Genomic DNA, 14,894 nt, shown 5'->3' with positions numbered 1-14,894 from the left:
TTGGAGAACATTTTATAAATTGTATTACACAAGGCTATTAGTCTGTAATCTCCTAGAGATTCAGGATCAAACTTCTTTGGAATCAAAATGATGAAGGAATGATTGATTTCAGCAAGGATGGAGCCACCATTTATGGAAGCTTCAATGGCTTTCCAAAGATCCAGACCTATAATATCCCATCACTTTTGGAAGAAGAAGGCCTAGAATCCATTTGGTCCCAAAGATTTATCCAGATTCATGTCAAAAACCATTCTCTTGACTTCTTCTAAAATGATAGGTCTATTTAGGTTTTTGTTATCATCTTGGGTAACAATTTTAAGAATAACTTTTAATAAACTAGATTGCGGAGTATAATTTGAACTTTACTGGTTATTCAGTAAATCCTGAAAATAATTAACAAAGGTGTCTGCTATTTCTCCAGGATTTTCAGTAAAGTTGCCTAGCTGGTCTTTAATGCATATGATTATGTTCTTAGCTCTATTATTTAGGGTGGAATTATGAAATTGTTTTGTGTTATGATCACCTTCAGCCAACCATCTTTCTCTCGATTTCTGTCTCTAGAAGGTTTCTTCTTTGGATAGGATAGAATCTTGCTTTGCTAACAATTCGTTTTTGAGATAATAGCTTCTGTTTTCCATGCCTTTGCTAATAACCTCTGAATTTAAATCTTTAAGTTTATTTTCTATATCCAACTTTTCTTTGAATATGTTATTAAATTGTTCTCTATTCCATTTAAGGATGTGCTCCTTTAGCATCTTTAATTTATGAATAAAGACAAACATTTTAGATCCTACACAGTTGTCTTGAGCCCACCATAATTTAACATTTTTGAGAAATTTTGGGTCAAGAAACCACATCTTCTCACATTTGAAAGGGTTTCTAGTTGGCTTGAGGGGCTCAATAAATTCAAATTTGACCGAGAAGTGATCAGATCTAGTAATGGGAAGAATTGAAGACTGAAAGTTTAAGTTGTTAGTGTCCAGTTCACCTTTCATTAGAAATATATCAAGTTTTTCTGTGATATAGGCAAAGTCCTTTCTCCTATTGTTCCATGTATAGGTCCCATTATTAGTAGGGATACCAATTAAATTGTGCAGCGCACACCATTCTTTAAATTCTCTGGATGCTTGTGATAGCACTTGAGAACCTCCTATCTTCTCATTAATATCGAAGATCATGTTAAAGTCACCCCCTAATATACAGAGTTCATTTTCTAGACTCTCCAAGAGTTGACCAATTTCATTCCAGACTAGTAGTTTATTCGTGTTGTTGACGGGACCATACACATTAATAACTATAAAATTTAGATATGATTTTAAACTTTGTACCTTGCCAAGTTAATCTAATTTTTAGTACAGTTAAGAATATTAATATTGACCTTCCTAGGATCCCAGAGGATGCCCATAACCGCAGAGGCCCCTAGGGATTCCTGAAACATAAAACACCATACTCCAAGCATTTTGCTAAATTTATCTATTTCTACTGAATTTAATTTAGATTCCTGAATAAGAATAACATCAGAATTAAAAGATTTGAGGTTATGTTTTAGTAACCTCTTTTTGCTAGGGGCATTAAGGCCCCTAGCATTCCATGTGGTGAGCTTCATACCTAAGCGGGAAGGCACTTCCCCTTCCCATTGTGAAATAGTTGATCTATCTTCTGCTGATCCTTGTTGAGACTCTCTGATTCTCTAAGTTCCTTTAGCGACTTCCTCCCTCTTTTACCTTTTATCTTACCAAAACAAGGGGACTTAGGCCCTTCTTATGTCATGTAGATCCCAAGGTGTCCAATATTGACCTCTGTTGTTTGAACTATGTCAATCTTTCTTGCTAGTAATTGTTCCTGATACTCTGAGTTACTTTCTTCAATAATTTGATTAGCTATATCTGATTGTTTGGTAAATGCTAAAGCCAGTTCTTCCTTTTGAATGTTCAATATATCTCTTCTAAGATTTTCACTAGAATAGTTCTCACCACCCAATTTAAGAACCCTTCGAACGAGTTCCTCCTTTTGTGATACCGATGTCTTATCAAGATTGTCTGGACAGAAAACTTGGACCAACTCTTCAGTAAGCTGGTCGATCATTACATCATCATCCTTTTCCATATCTATTTTATCATATGAAGGATCTGAGAGACATTCCTCATTCATAAATTCTTGGAAATCCAATATTGGTAGATCTTCTGCTTGAGCCTCTTCCTTGTGTGTCTGCTGAGCCATGCTGTTAGGAGTGAAAGGTGAGCTACTGTTGGTAGTGGGAATCTGCCAAAATTTACTAAGCATTTTGGTCAGCTTCACCATGTTGTCTGAAGCCAGAGGCAAAATTGAATGTGAGGAGTTTGGGTCCTTTAGTGATTCTTTTTCATTGCTTATCTTACATGAGGTGAACAGCATGAGGTTTTCCCTCTCCTCTAAATGACTTGCTCGATTATCCTCTGGGTGACCTGCTTGATATGGAGTAGAGGCTTCTTCCATATAAGAATCTACATTAATTGTATTTCCATTGTTTTCTAATCTTTTTGATTAGTTTCTAGTCCTCTCTTTATCCCACATACTTGATTGGTCCCTCTTTGGAGTGAAGGGAGATGAAGAATACTTAGTCGGGGTCTGCCAAGATTTGGATATTCCTTTGAGTCCTTTAATGCTGGGAGTCACTAGCTCTGGTTCAACCTCTCTCTATGAGTGCAACAACTCCTGGACCTATTTTTTTGCTGTATTGGAAGTGTTATTCCTTCCCATCTTTGGTGCAGAAAATAGAGGAGTGTTTTCTTTTTCTAATATGTCTAGATTATCCTACTTATTTGTGGCTCTGATAGGTATAGTTCCAAAAGCCTCTTCGCTTTTGTAAATCTCCCCTAACTTACATGATAATACTTTGGTAAGACCTACTTCTTCTTTGTTTCCTGTCTTAGGTATAGTTGTTACTAGGTCTTCCTTATCACTTGTTATATCTTTCTGTAAGCCCTTCTCAAGGTGTCTCACGATGATATCTGGTTCTGTGTTAGGATGATCTAGGACACCCCCTTCTTCCTTATTGGTACTAATATTCTCATTTTCCAACTCTGTTAAAGCTATATCTAAGCACTTTCCTTGCTCTTTATCATTATTAGTATATTTTTTATGTATAAAAGAAAACTCTTCTGTAATCTCAGCAGTATTCTCCTTGATATTCTATTGTTGTGATTTAGTAGATTCATATCCACTAATGTTAGTATCATTTCTGATTACATATGTTTCTTTTTTCTTATTTTTTTAAATTTCTTTGAGGATCTACCAACCTTCCCCCCTTTAGTTTTTGCCATGGAGTTTGATTTTGGAGCTGGTAAGGAATCTTTTGCCTTGCTTGTTATGATACTGTTTATAGAGATCCTCGGCCCTTTTTGAGTATTCTATCCATTCTAATTCTCTGAATGGGAAATCTTCTTACCTTGCTCCTAGTTCCTACTATTTATCATAGAGCTCAACCTTGGGAATTTGCTTCTAAAATCTGAGGTAAGGGGAAGGATCTTGGGTCTGATTTTGTGTAGTTCATTAGATCTCAAGATGTCAATGATTTTCCCTTTATAAATTTGAAATTTAATATCATAAGAAGCTTTACCAGTTTCAACTTTCTTTTGGATTTCTGATGGGTGCTTAATGTTGACATTAATGAGGATTTTAATATTATTATAGTAGAAAAAGATGCATCAATAGCTACAACTTCACCAATTGCAAAACCTAATGAATAAATAATGTCTACATCGCACAGCTCCGAGGGGAGAGAAATCAAGGTAAACCATGAGCAGATCATGCAACCATTTCTAAGTGAAAATTATGTGATCCAGGGGATATTTTCACCAAAAATTGAAGTATCTCCAAAACTCCAATAAATGGCAAAAGTTTTAAGTCCTCAAAATTTTGCACCCAATGCAACTCGAACGGGCAAAAAAGGAGATCGTATGCAAAACTTATAGCCAGTCAAAGTTTGGTCAAACTAGGTATAGAGGTCATCAAAAGGTGAAAATAAAATCATCTCAAAAGTGGTCAACAATGGATTTCAAATTGAAGATCTCATCAAGAGCTTTCCAGTGGCGTTCGTTTCGTCAAAAATGGAGTTCGTATGTGAAAGATATGTTCGATTGAAGTTTGAGGTGGAAAAAAATAATAATAATAACAAAAATTTAAAAAAATTAAAAATAAAATAATAAATATTTGATAGCGGCGCGGGTTTTGAACCCGTGACCATCGGCCCCTAAAATCCAGCCGGTGGCCTTCACCCCACTGGCGGCCTTTGAGAACTATTTGAGGAATGTTTTATTTATTGTTTAGATGGTGCTAATTTGAGTTAAATGCTAGAGGTCGGTGTGGTGGTTTGAACCACCGACCTCCCTCTATTATGTGCATTTTCAAAAACCTTATTACCATTGTGCCACACAAGTGGCTTGTGATATTGTTAGCACAGACTTTATTTAAAGTCTATCAAAGCTCGATTCTCCCTTGCCTAAATAAGGGCAATTAGTAAATAAGGACATTTTTATAAAAGAAATGAGACTCATCCCGAGGGAGACTGTTGTAAGGGTCTAAATATATTTTGCCCTATTATTAGGCAAATACTTTGTATAAAAAGAGGGGTTAGGGGCATTTTAAAGGCTTGAAAATTAAGGGAGAAATGATGCAAATGGTGAGAGAGGTTTTGTGTATTTGGAGACTTATTTATTTTTCCTGCACATAGAGGAATTTTTCTATGTGTGCTTGAAGGGAATTGTCACAAATCATTTGTATTGATTTATTGGAGTTAATCGGATCGGAACCCCTATTAGAGCTGGACCCTGAGACGTAGTCCTTCCCAGATGAACTCCGAAATCAAATGTGTTGTGTCTCTATCTCTCTTTCTATCATCTCATTTTGTGTTTTCTTATTTTCAATTATGTTAATTTTTCTTTATTAAAGCTTTAAAATTAACTTTATGTAATTGGTTAGCATTCTCTGTAATAGTCCTAGATCCTAGAAATCAGATCAAATTTGGTATCAGAGCTTTGTTGGACTAGTATTGCAGATTTGAATGTTAACAAGATCCAGGTTCAATCAAGGTGAGGCTGATCTTGAAGAATATAATCCTGAGATAGGAAAATTAAGAGCCAATCCACCATTCCAGATGGAATATAAAGGTGGTGGACAAGGTTCAAAAGATCAAAATGTCCAAAAGACTCTCCAGAGTTTGCAAACAATGGTAGAAGTTTTGTTACAAGAAAGAGAAGAGAAGATGCAAAGGCGTGCAGCTCGTGATGACAAAGGGAAAAATAAAGGCACTAATCGTGATCTTGATCATGAGCCTCCATCTCCTTCTTCTCCCTCTTCTCCTTCTCCCCCTTCTTCTCCTTCTTCTACACATTCTTAGTCTTCTAATATTTTTAAGGGTGGACATAAGCCTCGAATAAAGCTAGATGTAAATTTTGACTTGCCAAAATATTGTGGGGAGTTAAATGCTGAGAAATTAGATGATTGGATTCAGCAAGTAGAAGTCTACCGTAGAGTCCAAAACCTTGTAGATGAAGTTGATAAAATTCAGTTAGCCACTCTTCGGTTAGGCGATGTAGCTCTATCTTGGTGGGAGAGTAGGACCCAGCATGAAACTTCAAAACATGGTAAGTTAAATATGTCTCGGTCAAAATTTGTTAGTGCTTTAAAGAAGCAATTCTATCCCTTAGGCCATATGCAACAGTTAATGATGAGTTGGCAACATTTTAGACAAGGGAAAGGTCAAACTATCCAAGAATACACCCATGAGTTTCATAAAAGGGCTATTTCATTAAATGTTCCATTGTATACCCAAGAGACTTTACTCAAGTATATAGGTGGTCTTCATTCTTACCTAAGGCACTCTATTCTTGTCCTGAATCCTTGTAATTTGGATGAAGTATGTGTCCAGGCAACCCATTTAGAGTCAAGAGGTAAGGGTACCTTCATTGATAAGTCTAATAAAAAGTCATCTAAGTCTAAGGAAAAGTCCAAAGGCAAAGGGAAGGGTAAAAAGACAGCTACAGTAAAGAAAGAGGGTGAGAAACCCACATGCTCACATTGCAAGAAAGAATGGCATGATGATTCTAAGTGCTAGAAGCTGCATCCTGAAAAGAGGCTGAAGCAATTTGGTGGAAATAAAGGCAAACAAAAGACTATTGCTGTAGCTCAACATGATCTTGGATTTGACTCCGGAGATGAAACAAAGATCGTTGCTACTGGGATCCAAGGTAAAGGAAAAGGTATTTCTCTTTCATCAGCTACCAGTTCTTCTAGCATAAGTGCAAGTACAAGTGAAGATTCTTCTCCTAAGAATGATAAGAAAAGGAATGAATTGTTGAATTATCATCAAGCAAAATAAGGTTGATACATTATTTGATACGGGTTCTCAAGTTAATTTGATATCTGAGGAAATTGTTAAGAAGCTTAATCTGACTACAACACCTCATCCAAAGCCATATCCTCTTGGATGGGTTTGCAATGATGCGCAATTATAGGTAACCAAGCAATGTAAGTTAAGATTTTCTATCACTGCAAACTTTGTAGATGAGGTAGAAGCTGATGTAGTCCCTCTAGATATTTGTGGTCTTGTACTTGGGAGTCCCTATTTATATGATCGACAGGCTATCTTCTATAGGGGGGAAAATAAGTATCATCTGTTTAAAGATAAAATTGAATACATTGTATGGGCACATAAGGTTAAGACTAATCTGGCACTAGTTAAAGTTGGTCAAATGAAAAGGTTAGTCAACTCTAGTAAGAATTTTGTGTTGATGATTATAAAAGCCAAAGAAGATGAAACGTCTGAGGCATTTAAGGGATGTGATCCAAAACATAAAGATGAAATGGTCAAAGTTGTTTCTGCCTATGATGATTTGTTTCAGGAACCGAAAGGATTGCCTCCTAAGAGAGAGATACAACATGAGATTCAATTGCAGCAAGATGCACCACTTCCTAATATTGACACGTACCGCTTATCAGTCTTTCAGAATGAAGAAATCAAGAAACAAGTTCAAGAGCTCGTCGAGAAAGGAGTTATCCATCCTAGTACTTTTCCTTGTGGTTCTCCTATTGTGTTGGTTCCAAAGAAAGATGGTACTTGGAGAATGTGCATTGACTACAGGGCTTTGAACAAGATAACGGTAAAGAACAGGTACCCTCTTCCTAGAATTGATGATTCACTTGATCAATTGAAACATGCAATTTATTTCACTAAGCTAGACTTATGTAGTGGATATCATCCGATAAGAATAGCAGAAAATGATATTGGGAAAACTGCTTTTAAGACAAAACAGGGACTTTATGAGTGGTTGGTTATGCCATTTGGGCTTTGTAATGCACCAGCTACATTCATGAGAGTCATGAATGATGTCTTTTGTCCTTTTATTGATGATTTTGTCATTGTCTATCTAGATGATATTCTTGTATTTAGCAAGTCTTGGGATGATCATGTACTTCATGTAAAGAAATTTCTTGATGTATTGAGAAAAGAAAAAATCTATGTAAAGATGTCAAAATGCGAATTTGCAAAGACATCCTTAGTGTACTTAGGCTATGTCGTAGGAAATGGTCAATTGAAAGTAGACCCTGCGAAGGTTGAATGTATTGTAAAATGGCCTAAGCCAAGTACAGTTATAGAAGTCAAAAGCTTTTTAGGTGCAGTTCAGTACTGGAGAAAGTTCATTGCAAACTTCTCTTATATTGCATCACCATTGCATGCATTGACTAGTATCAAGGTAACTTTTCAGTGGGGAGGTCCACAACAGAAGGCTTTCGACACTTTGAAGGAAAAGTTGAGCAGCGCACCAGTTCTGGCTTTACCAGATTAACATCAACCATTTGAGATTGAGACAGATGCAAGTGGGTTTGCCATGGGAGCTGTACTCATGCAAGGAGGTAAACCAGTCTGCTACCACTCTGAAACTTTTTCAGGAGTAGTAAGTAACTATCCTACTTATGATAAAGAATTTTATGCTTTAGTTTAGAGTGCACTACTTAATGGGAAAGGAAACTATAATCCACACTGATCACCAGCCACTACAATATTTGCACTCACAATCTAAGTTGCAACAGAGTAGGCATTTTAGGTGGATAGGTTTTCTACAACAGTTTCATTTGGTAATTAAGTATAAAAAGGGTTCCCATAACAAAGTAGCAGATATGCTCTCTAGGCCTCCTGTTAAGAATGCTTTGATAATCCTTCAGAATAGTTCTATGGTTCATGAAAGTTTTCAGGAACAATATGCTAATGATGAGGACTTTAAGGATATCTATGCAACTTTAATCTAGGGTAAACATGTGGAAGAGAAAGATTACTATGTGCAGGATAATTTGTTGTACCACTTGGGAAAATTATGCATTCCTAAAGATGAACAAGCACATATAATCCGTGAAGCATACACCTCTTTGATTGCAGGACATTTTGGGGTAAGTAAGACATTAGCTCAATTGCAGAAATATAATTATTGGCCTCGTATGCAGGAAACTATCACCAAGTATATAAAAGGATGTGTAATGTGTGCAACCAGCAAGCCAAGTAACAAGAAATTGGGTTTGTACATGCCATCACCTATACCATCCTGTCCATGGGAAAGTGTGTCTATGGACTTTGTGGGGGGTTTACCTATGTCTAGGAAGGGTCATGATTATTTGTATGTAGTAGTTGATCGGTTCAGTAAAATGTGTATTTTAATGCCTTGTAAAAAGCAAGTTACTGCTGAACTAACTGCTCATTTGTACTTTCAAAATGTATGGGTTCATTTTGGGTTACCCACTTCTATTGTATCGGATCGAGATTCTCGATTCTTAGAGGAATTTTGGTCATCTTTGTGGGGACTCATGGATACCAAGCTAAAGAAGAGTACAACCTTCCATCCACAGACCGACAGACAGATAGAGGTAGTGAATAGGACAACTGTGCATCTGCTTAGAGGTTACTGTAGCAAACATCCTAAGTTGTGGGATGAAAGTCTTCACTATGTGCAACACGCTTACAACCATGCAACACACTCTTCTACAAAGAGGTCTCCTTTTGAGACTTGCTTCGGATATTTGCCAAAAACACCAATGGATTTTGCTTTTGGAAAGGATGACATCATTGATGGACGCCATGATGTAGAAAGGGCTTTGAATTTCATCCAAAAGGTCCAAGCAATCCATTAGGCAGTAGAAGCACAATTGGAGTAGAGCTAAGCAAAATACAAGGCTCGCCATGATAAGCATCGCATTGATCATCAGTTCCAAGTTGGTGATAGAGTTTGGTTACATATCAGTAAGGAAAGAATGCAAGGTGAAGGAAGGAAGCTCAAGCCTATCAGGTATGGTCCTTTTGAAATCTTGGAAAAGATTGGTACTAATGCCTTCTGCCTTAATCTTCCTCCATACATGCAAATTTACTCAGTTGTCAATGTTGAGAATCTAAAGTTGTATGAGCCTCCAATGATCTTGGATGAGGACATTAGTGTTCAGGTTCCATCAGTTGATGATCTTTCACCAGAGTACATGACAGAATTGCCAGAAGATGTCATCCTAGACAAGAATGTCAGAACTTCATGAAGAGGACCAGTTAAATACCTCCAAGTGGGATTGAAGGGGATGCATCCAAGCAAGGCAAGATGGATGGAGATTGGTAAAGTGAGGGAGAAATACCCTCACCTTCTTTTCGAGTAATCCAAACTTTTGGTGGTCTGAAAGCTTCTCAGTGGGGAGGCTTGATTCAAGGGATATTTTTACCAAAAATTGAAGTATCTCCAAAACTCCAATAAATGGCAAAAGTTTTAAGTCCTCAAAATTTTGCACCCAATGCAACTCGAACGGGCAGAAAAGGAGATCGTACGCAAAAGTTATAGCCAGTCAAAGTTTGGTCAAACCAGGTACAGAGGTCATCAAAAGGTGAAAATAAAATCATCTCAAAAGTGGTAAAAAATGGATTTCAAATTGAAGATCTTGTCAAGAGCTTTCCAGCGACGTTTGTTTTGTCAAAAATGGAGTTCGCATGTGAAAGATATGTTCGATTGAAGTTTGAGGTGGAAAAAAAAATAATAATAACAAAAATTTAAAAAAAAAAAAAAAAAATAATAAATATTTGATAGCAGCACCGGGTTTTGAACCCGTGACCACCGGCCCTAAAATCCAACCGGTGGCCGTTACACCATTGGCGACCTTTGAGAACTATTTAAGGAATGTTTTATTTATTGTTTATATGGTGCTAATTTGAGTTAAATGCTAGAGGTCGGTGTGGTGGTTGGAACCACCGACCTTCCTGTATTATGTGCATTTTCAAAACCTTTATTACCATTGCGCCATGCAAGTGGCTTGTGATATTATTAGCACAGACTTTATTTGAAGTCTATCAAAGCCTGATTCTCCCTTGCCTAAATAAGGGCAATTAGTAAATAAGGACAAATTTATAAAATAGAAATGAGACTCATTCCGAGGGAGATTGTTGTAAGGGTCTAAATATATTTTGCCCTATTATTAGGCAAATATTTTGTATAAAAAGAGGGGTTAGGGGCCTTTTGAAGGCATGAAAATTAAGGGAGAAATGATGCAAATGGTGAGAGAGGTTTTGTGTATTTGGAGACTTAGTGATTTTTCCTGCACATAGAGGAATTTTTTTGCATGTGCTTGAAGGGAATTGTCACAAATCATTTGTATTGATTTATTGGAGTTAATCGGATCGGTCCCCCTATTGGAGCTGGACCTGGAGATGTAGTCCTTCCCAAACGAACTCCAAAATCAAATGTGTTGTGTTTCTATCTCTCTTTCTATCATCTCATTTTGTGCTTTCTTATTTTCAATTACGTTGATTTTGCTTTATTAAAGCTTTAAAATTAACTTTATGTAATTGCTTAGCATTCTCTGTAATAGTCCTAGATCCTAGAAATCATATCATTATGAAACCATTCTACAAATTTGACACAATGACCTTTAAAAAAGCATTCAGAAATAGAAATGAGCTCTTTTTTAACAAATTCTTCCTCACATTTTAAAAATAATATGTTATCCGAATGGTGAAAGATACTTACCTGTTCCTGACAGTTGTCATTTAGCCAATTCATTAAAAGAGGGATATCTTTTAAAGAACCATTCTAGATAGCAAAAACTCCTTTCTTAAGGCAATCATACCAGGTATCATCTACGACTTTAATGGAAATACTAATAGGCTTATCTTGGGGTTTCTATGGGGGTGACCCTGAAGTTGTCTTAGGGTTAGGTGGCTGGGTGGTATTGGTTTGTTTGCGATGAGGGGGAATGTAGGAAGAAGGGGAATTAGGTTTATAAGGTGCCTTATTAAATGGGATCGTGGCCAACTGAGAGTTACTCTCCGGATAGGATAAAGGCTTTAATAGCTTAGATTGCACATATCTAGTCAGATTAAAAACTCGAATTTGGTTATCTAATTGTTCAACGGTAAAGAAAGGGAGATGGGCAATGGTTTCAAATCCACTAGAGAAATCAGAGGAGGCTTTTGAATTGTCCTTCTTACCTTGATGCCCTCCTACCCGAAATTGGTTTAGATTTCCTCCTACAGGTTCATCCAAAGTCGCAAAACTATTGGCTATCGAAACCTCAAATCTAGCATTCACTTTTCCAAAAATTTTGCAATGAAATTCACTATGGTTTGCTATAGAGCATCCTCTCCTATCAAAATCTCTGGGATGCTTCTTTCAATTTTGTTGCCTCCATTTCTGGCCTGAAATTCCTGTAGGTTTCATATTCGAATTTGACATTTTTGCACGCGGAGCAGAGCTAAAAAATCTCGCAATCAAAAATTGTTTACGTTTTAATATTTTAATATTATATTTTTTTATAATATAATTTTTGTCATTCAATAAAAAATACTAAAACAAATATTTCTCATATTATATAATCATTTAACAAATATTATTATTATAAAAATATTATAATTTATTTATAATATAATAGTATCACATGATAAAGAGGTTTTGAATTAATATCATGTTATTTTATCAACCAGATTGTTTGGAAGTGATCAGACAGGGATAAATATATTTCGATTCTGTATATGTAAGAGAAGTTTTATATCCTCATCAAGAGGTGGCTGGGAACTCTAAGGAATGTAATTTTTCCATTTTGTTCATCATCATTTGATTTTGAAATACTTGTACTATGGATATTTGGACTCAAGTATGCCCCTTTTATTCTGTAATAATAAAGGACCATGGTCTTGGGCTAGACTGGAGGTTTTATTTCCTTGTTCTTTCCTACCAGTGCCTGTTTGAATGGAGGAACGCTATTGTATTTAATTTATTCTAATCAATTATTATGGCCTTGGCCATTTACCAATATAAAAAAAATCATTATAGGAAAATAAAAATATATAATATTTTTATTAATTAAAATATTTTATAAACTACAATAAATTTATTAAATTAAAACTATATTTATAAATAAACTAAAGGCAAGTACTAAGCCACTATGTGGTACTTTTTATTTATTATTCATTTATTATTATTCTTAAGATTAATTATTATTAAAGCACTTGATTATTTTTTGTTATTGTTAAGATTAATTATTATTATGTGTTAATAGTTAGAGGCTCACAATTTACGATGCATTGTAGGTTATTTCCTTAATTATAATATAATATTATGTTTAAGTTTTGTAACATGTTATATTATTTTTATTATTAGAATTAGGATTAAAATTATGATTTAAGCTAAAATTAGTATGATAGTTAGGGTTGTGACAAGGACTACGATCAAGGTTAGGGTTAAGAGATATGGTTAACATTAGGGTGTAGGATTAGGGGTAGAGTTGGGATTAGGATTATGCTTAGTATCATGACTTAAGATATAGAGTTAGGATTATATCATGATTAGGGTTAGGGTTGGGATTATGGTTAGGGTTTGGTTAAGATTATGGTCACACTTACAATTTATAGTTATGGTTAGGTTTATGTTGGGCATTCATTTTGCACGAGGTCAACGACAGGAATCCATAGTGTAATTCCTCTCTTGAAAAGAAAATCTTTTTATGGATTTGCTCCAAGGTTCAATATTTGTCTTGCAATGTACCGAAATTCACTCAGTAGAAGATAAATGTGACTGTTCACAAGGAGGCCTTTGCTGGTTCTAAAACTTTTTTAAATCTCGAAATCGAAGTGAATCTATCCACTGTCTCAAAATATCACACCAAAAGAACAACATTTTTTGTATTTTCTGTTTTTCTATGAATGCAACTCTAACAATGCAGCTACTATGAGGTCCTATTCTAACAAGGGGTTAGCAAAGCAAATAACAAAACTGAAAGAAAAATAATGTGAAATCAAATGACTTGAAATTGAAATTCCTAAACGGACATAAGCTACAAAACACAACACACTGCGAGTTAAACCTTTGAAGAAATCGGTAGGAAACCAATGAAAATAGGAGCAACACTTCCTAGAATCCACTGATGCAATCGTTAGTGAGAATCTTTAACAAATTGAATGATGTTTCACTCCTCATCAAATCGCAAGGCCACGAAAGTGCGTTCATGCGAGACAAAAAGCTATGTAGATACAAATCAGGTGATCACTTCTCAAGCTCGTTACATCAGTAAAATTCATATATTTGTAGCAAAAACCAAAACTAAAAGATCACACAACCAGAAACAACACAATAAACCGTTGGCTCAATCACAATCTCATGAATAAAATCCACAAAACAATGACACATTCAGGCAAGAATAACTATACTCCAAATGCTAGCACCAAAAGCATAATTTTATTGCATAATAACGGTGGTCCTAATTACATATTACAATAGGGCATTTATAAGAACTTGTCTCCTCAATTTGTGTTGAAAGTGAGAGATATCTTCATGCAATAAGATGCTTTTAAATTAATAAAACAAACTAATTATATACAAACTACCTATCTAATTGGTGCTTAGTAGGACTCCATCCATTTTATATTCATTAATTGGATGCATGAGCCTTTACATGTTAAAAACAAAGTAATTATGAGAGAAAAACATGCAAAAGCTCCGAGTCGAAGTGGAAGTGTCTGGAGATGCCAAAATTAGAGACTGATCCTTCACAGGGCATTAGTCAAAGCTTTTGCATGCTTTTCTCTCATAATTTCTTTGTTTTTAACATGTAAAGGCTCATGCATCCAATTAATGAATATAAAATGGATGGAGTCCTACTAAGCACCAGTTAGATAGGTAGTTTGTATATAATTAGTTTGTTTTATTAATTTAAAAGCATCTTATTGCATGAAGATATCTCTCACTCTCAACACAAATTGAGGAGACAATTTCTTATAAATACCCTATTGTAATATGTAATTAGGGTTGCTGTTATTATGCAATAAAATTATGCTTTTGGTGCTAGCATTCAGAGTGTAGTTATTCTTGCCTAAATGTCTCATTGTTTTGTGGATTTTATTCATGATATTGTGATTGAGCCAAAGGTTTATTGTGTTGTTTCTAGTTGTGCAATCTTTTAGTTCTCGTGTTTCCTATAGATATTTGAATTCCACTGACGTAACGAGCTTGAGAAGAGATCACCCGATTTGTATCTACATAGCTTTTTGTCTCGCGTGACCGCACTTTTTGTGGCCTTGTGATTTGATGAGGAGTGAAGCATCATTCAATTTGTTAAAGATTCTCATCAATGATTGCATCAATGGATTCTAGGAAGCGTTTCTCCTATTTTCATTGGTTTCCTACTGATTTCTTCAAAGGTTTAACTCATAGTGTGTTGTGTTTTGTAGCTTATGTCCATTTAGGAATTTCAATTTCAAGTCATTTGATTTCACGTTATTTTTCTTTCAGTTTCATTATTTGCTTTGCTAACCCCTTGTTAGAATAGGACCTCATAGTAGCTGCATTGTTAGAGTTGCATTCATAGAAAAAAAGAAAATACAAAAAATATTGTTCTTTTGGTGT

The sequence above is a fragment of the Cupressus sempervirens genome, chromosome 2 (assembly GCF_028749045.1).
Source record: "Cupressus sempervirens isolate cs-2001-9-10 chromosome 2, ASM2874904v1, whole genome shotgun sequence".
NCBI classification, from domain to species: Eukaryota; Viridiplantae; Streptophyta; class Pinopsida; order Cupressales; family Cupressaceae; genus Cupressus; species Cupressus sempervirens.
The sequence above is the reverse complement of the archived record's forward strand: the minus strand, read 5'-3'. Positions refer to the sequence as shown.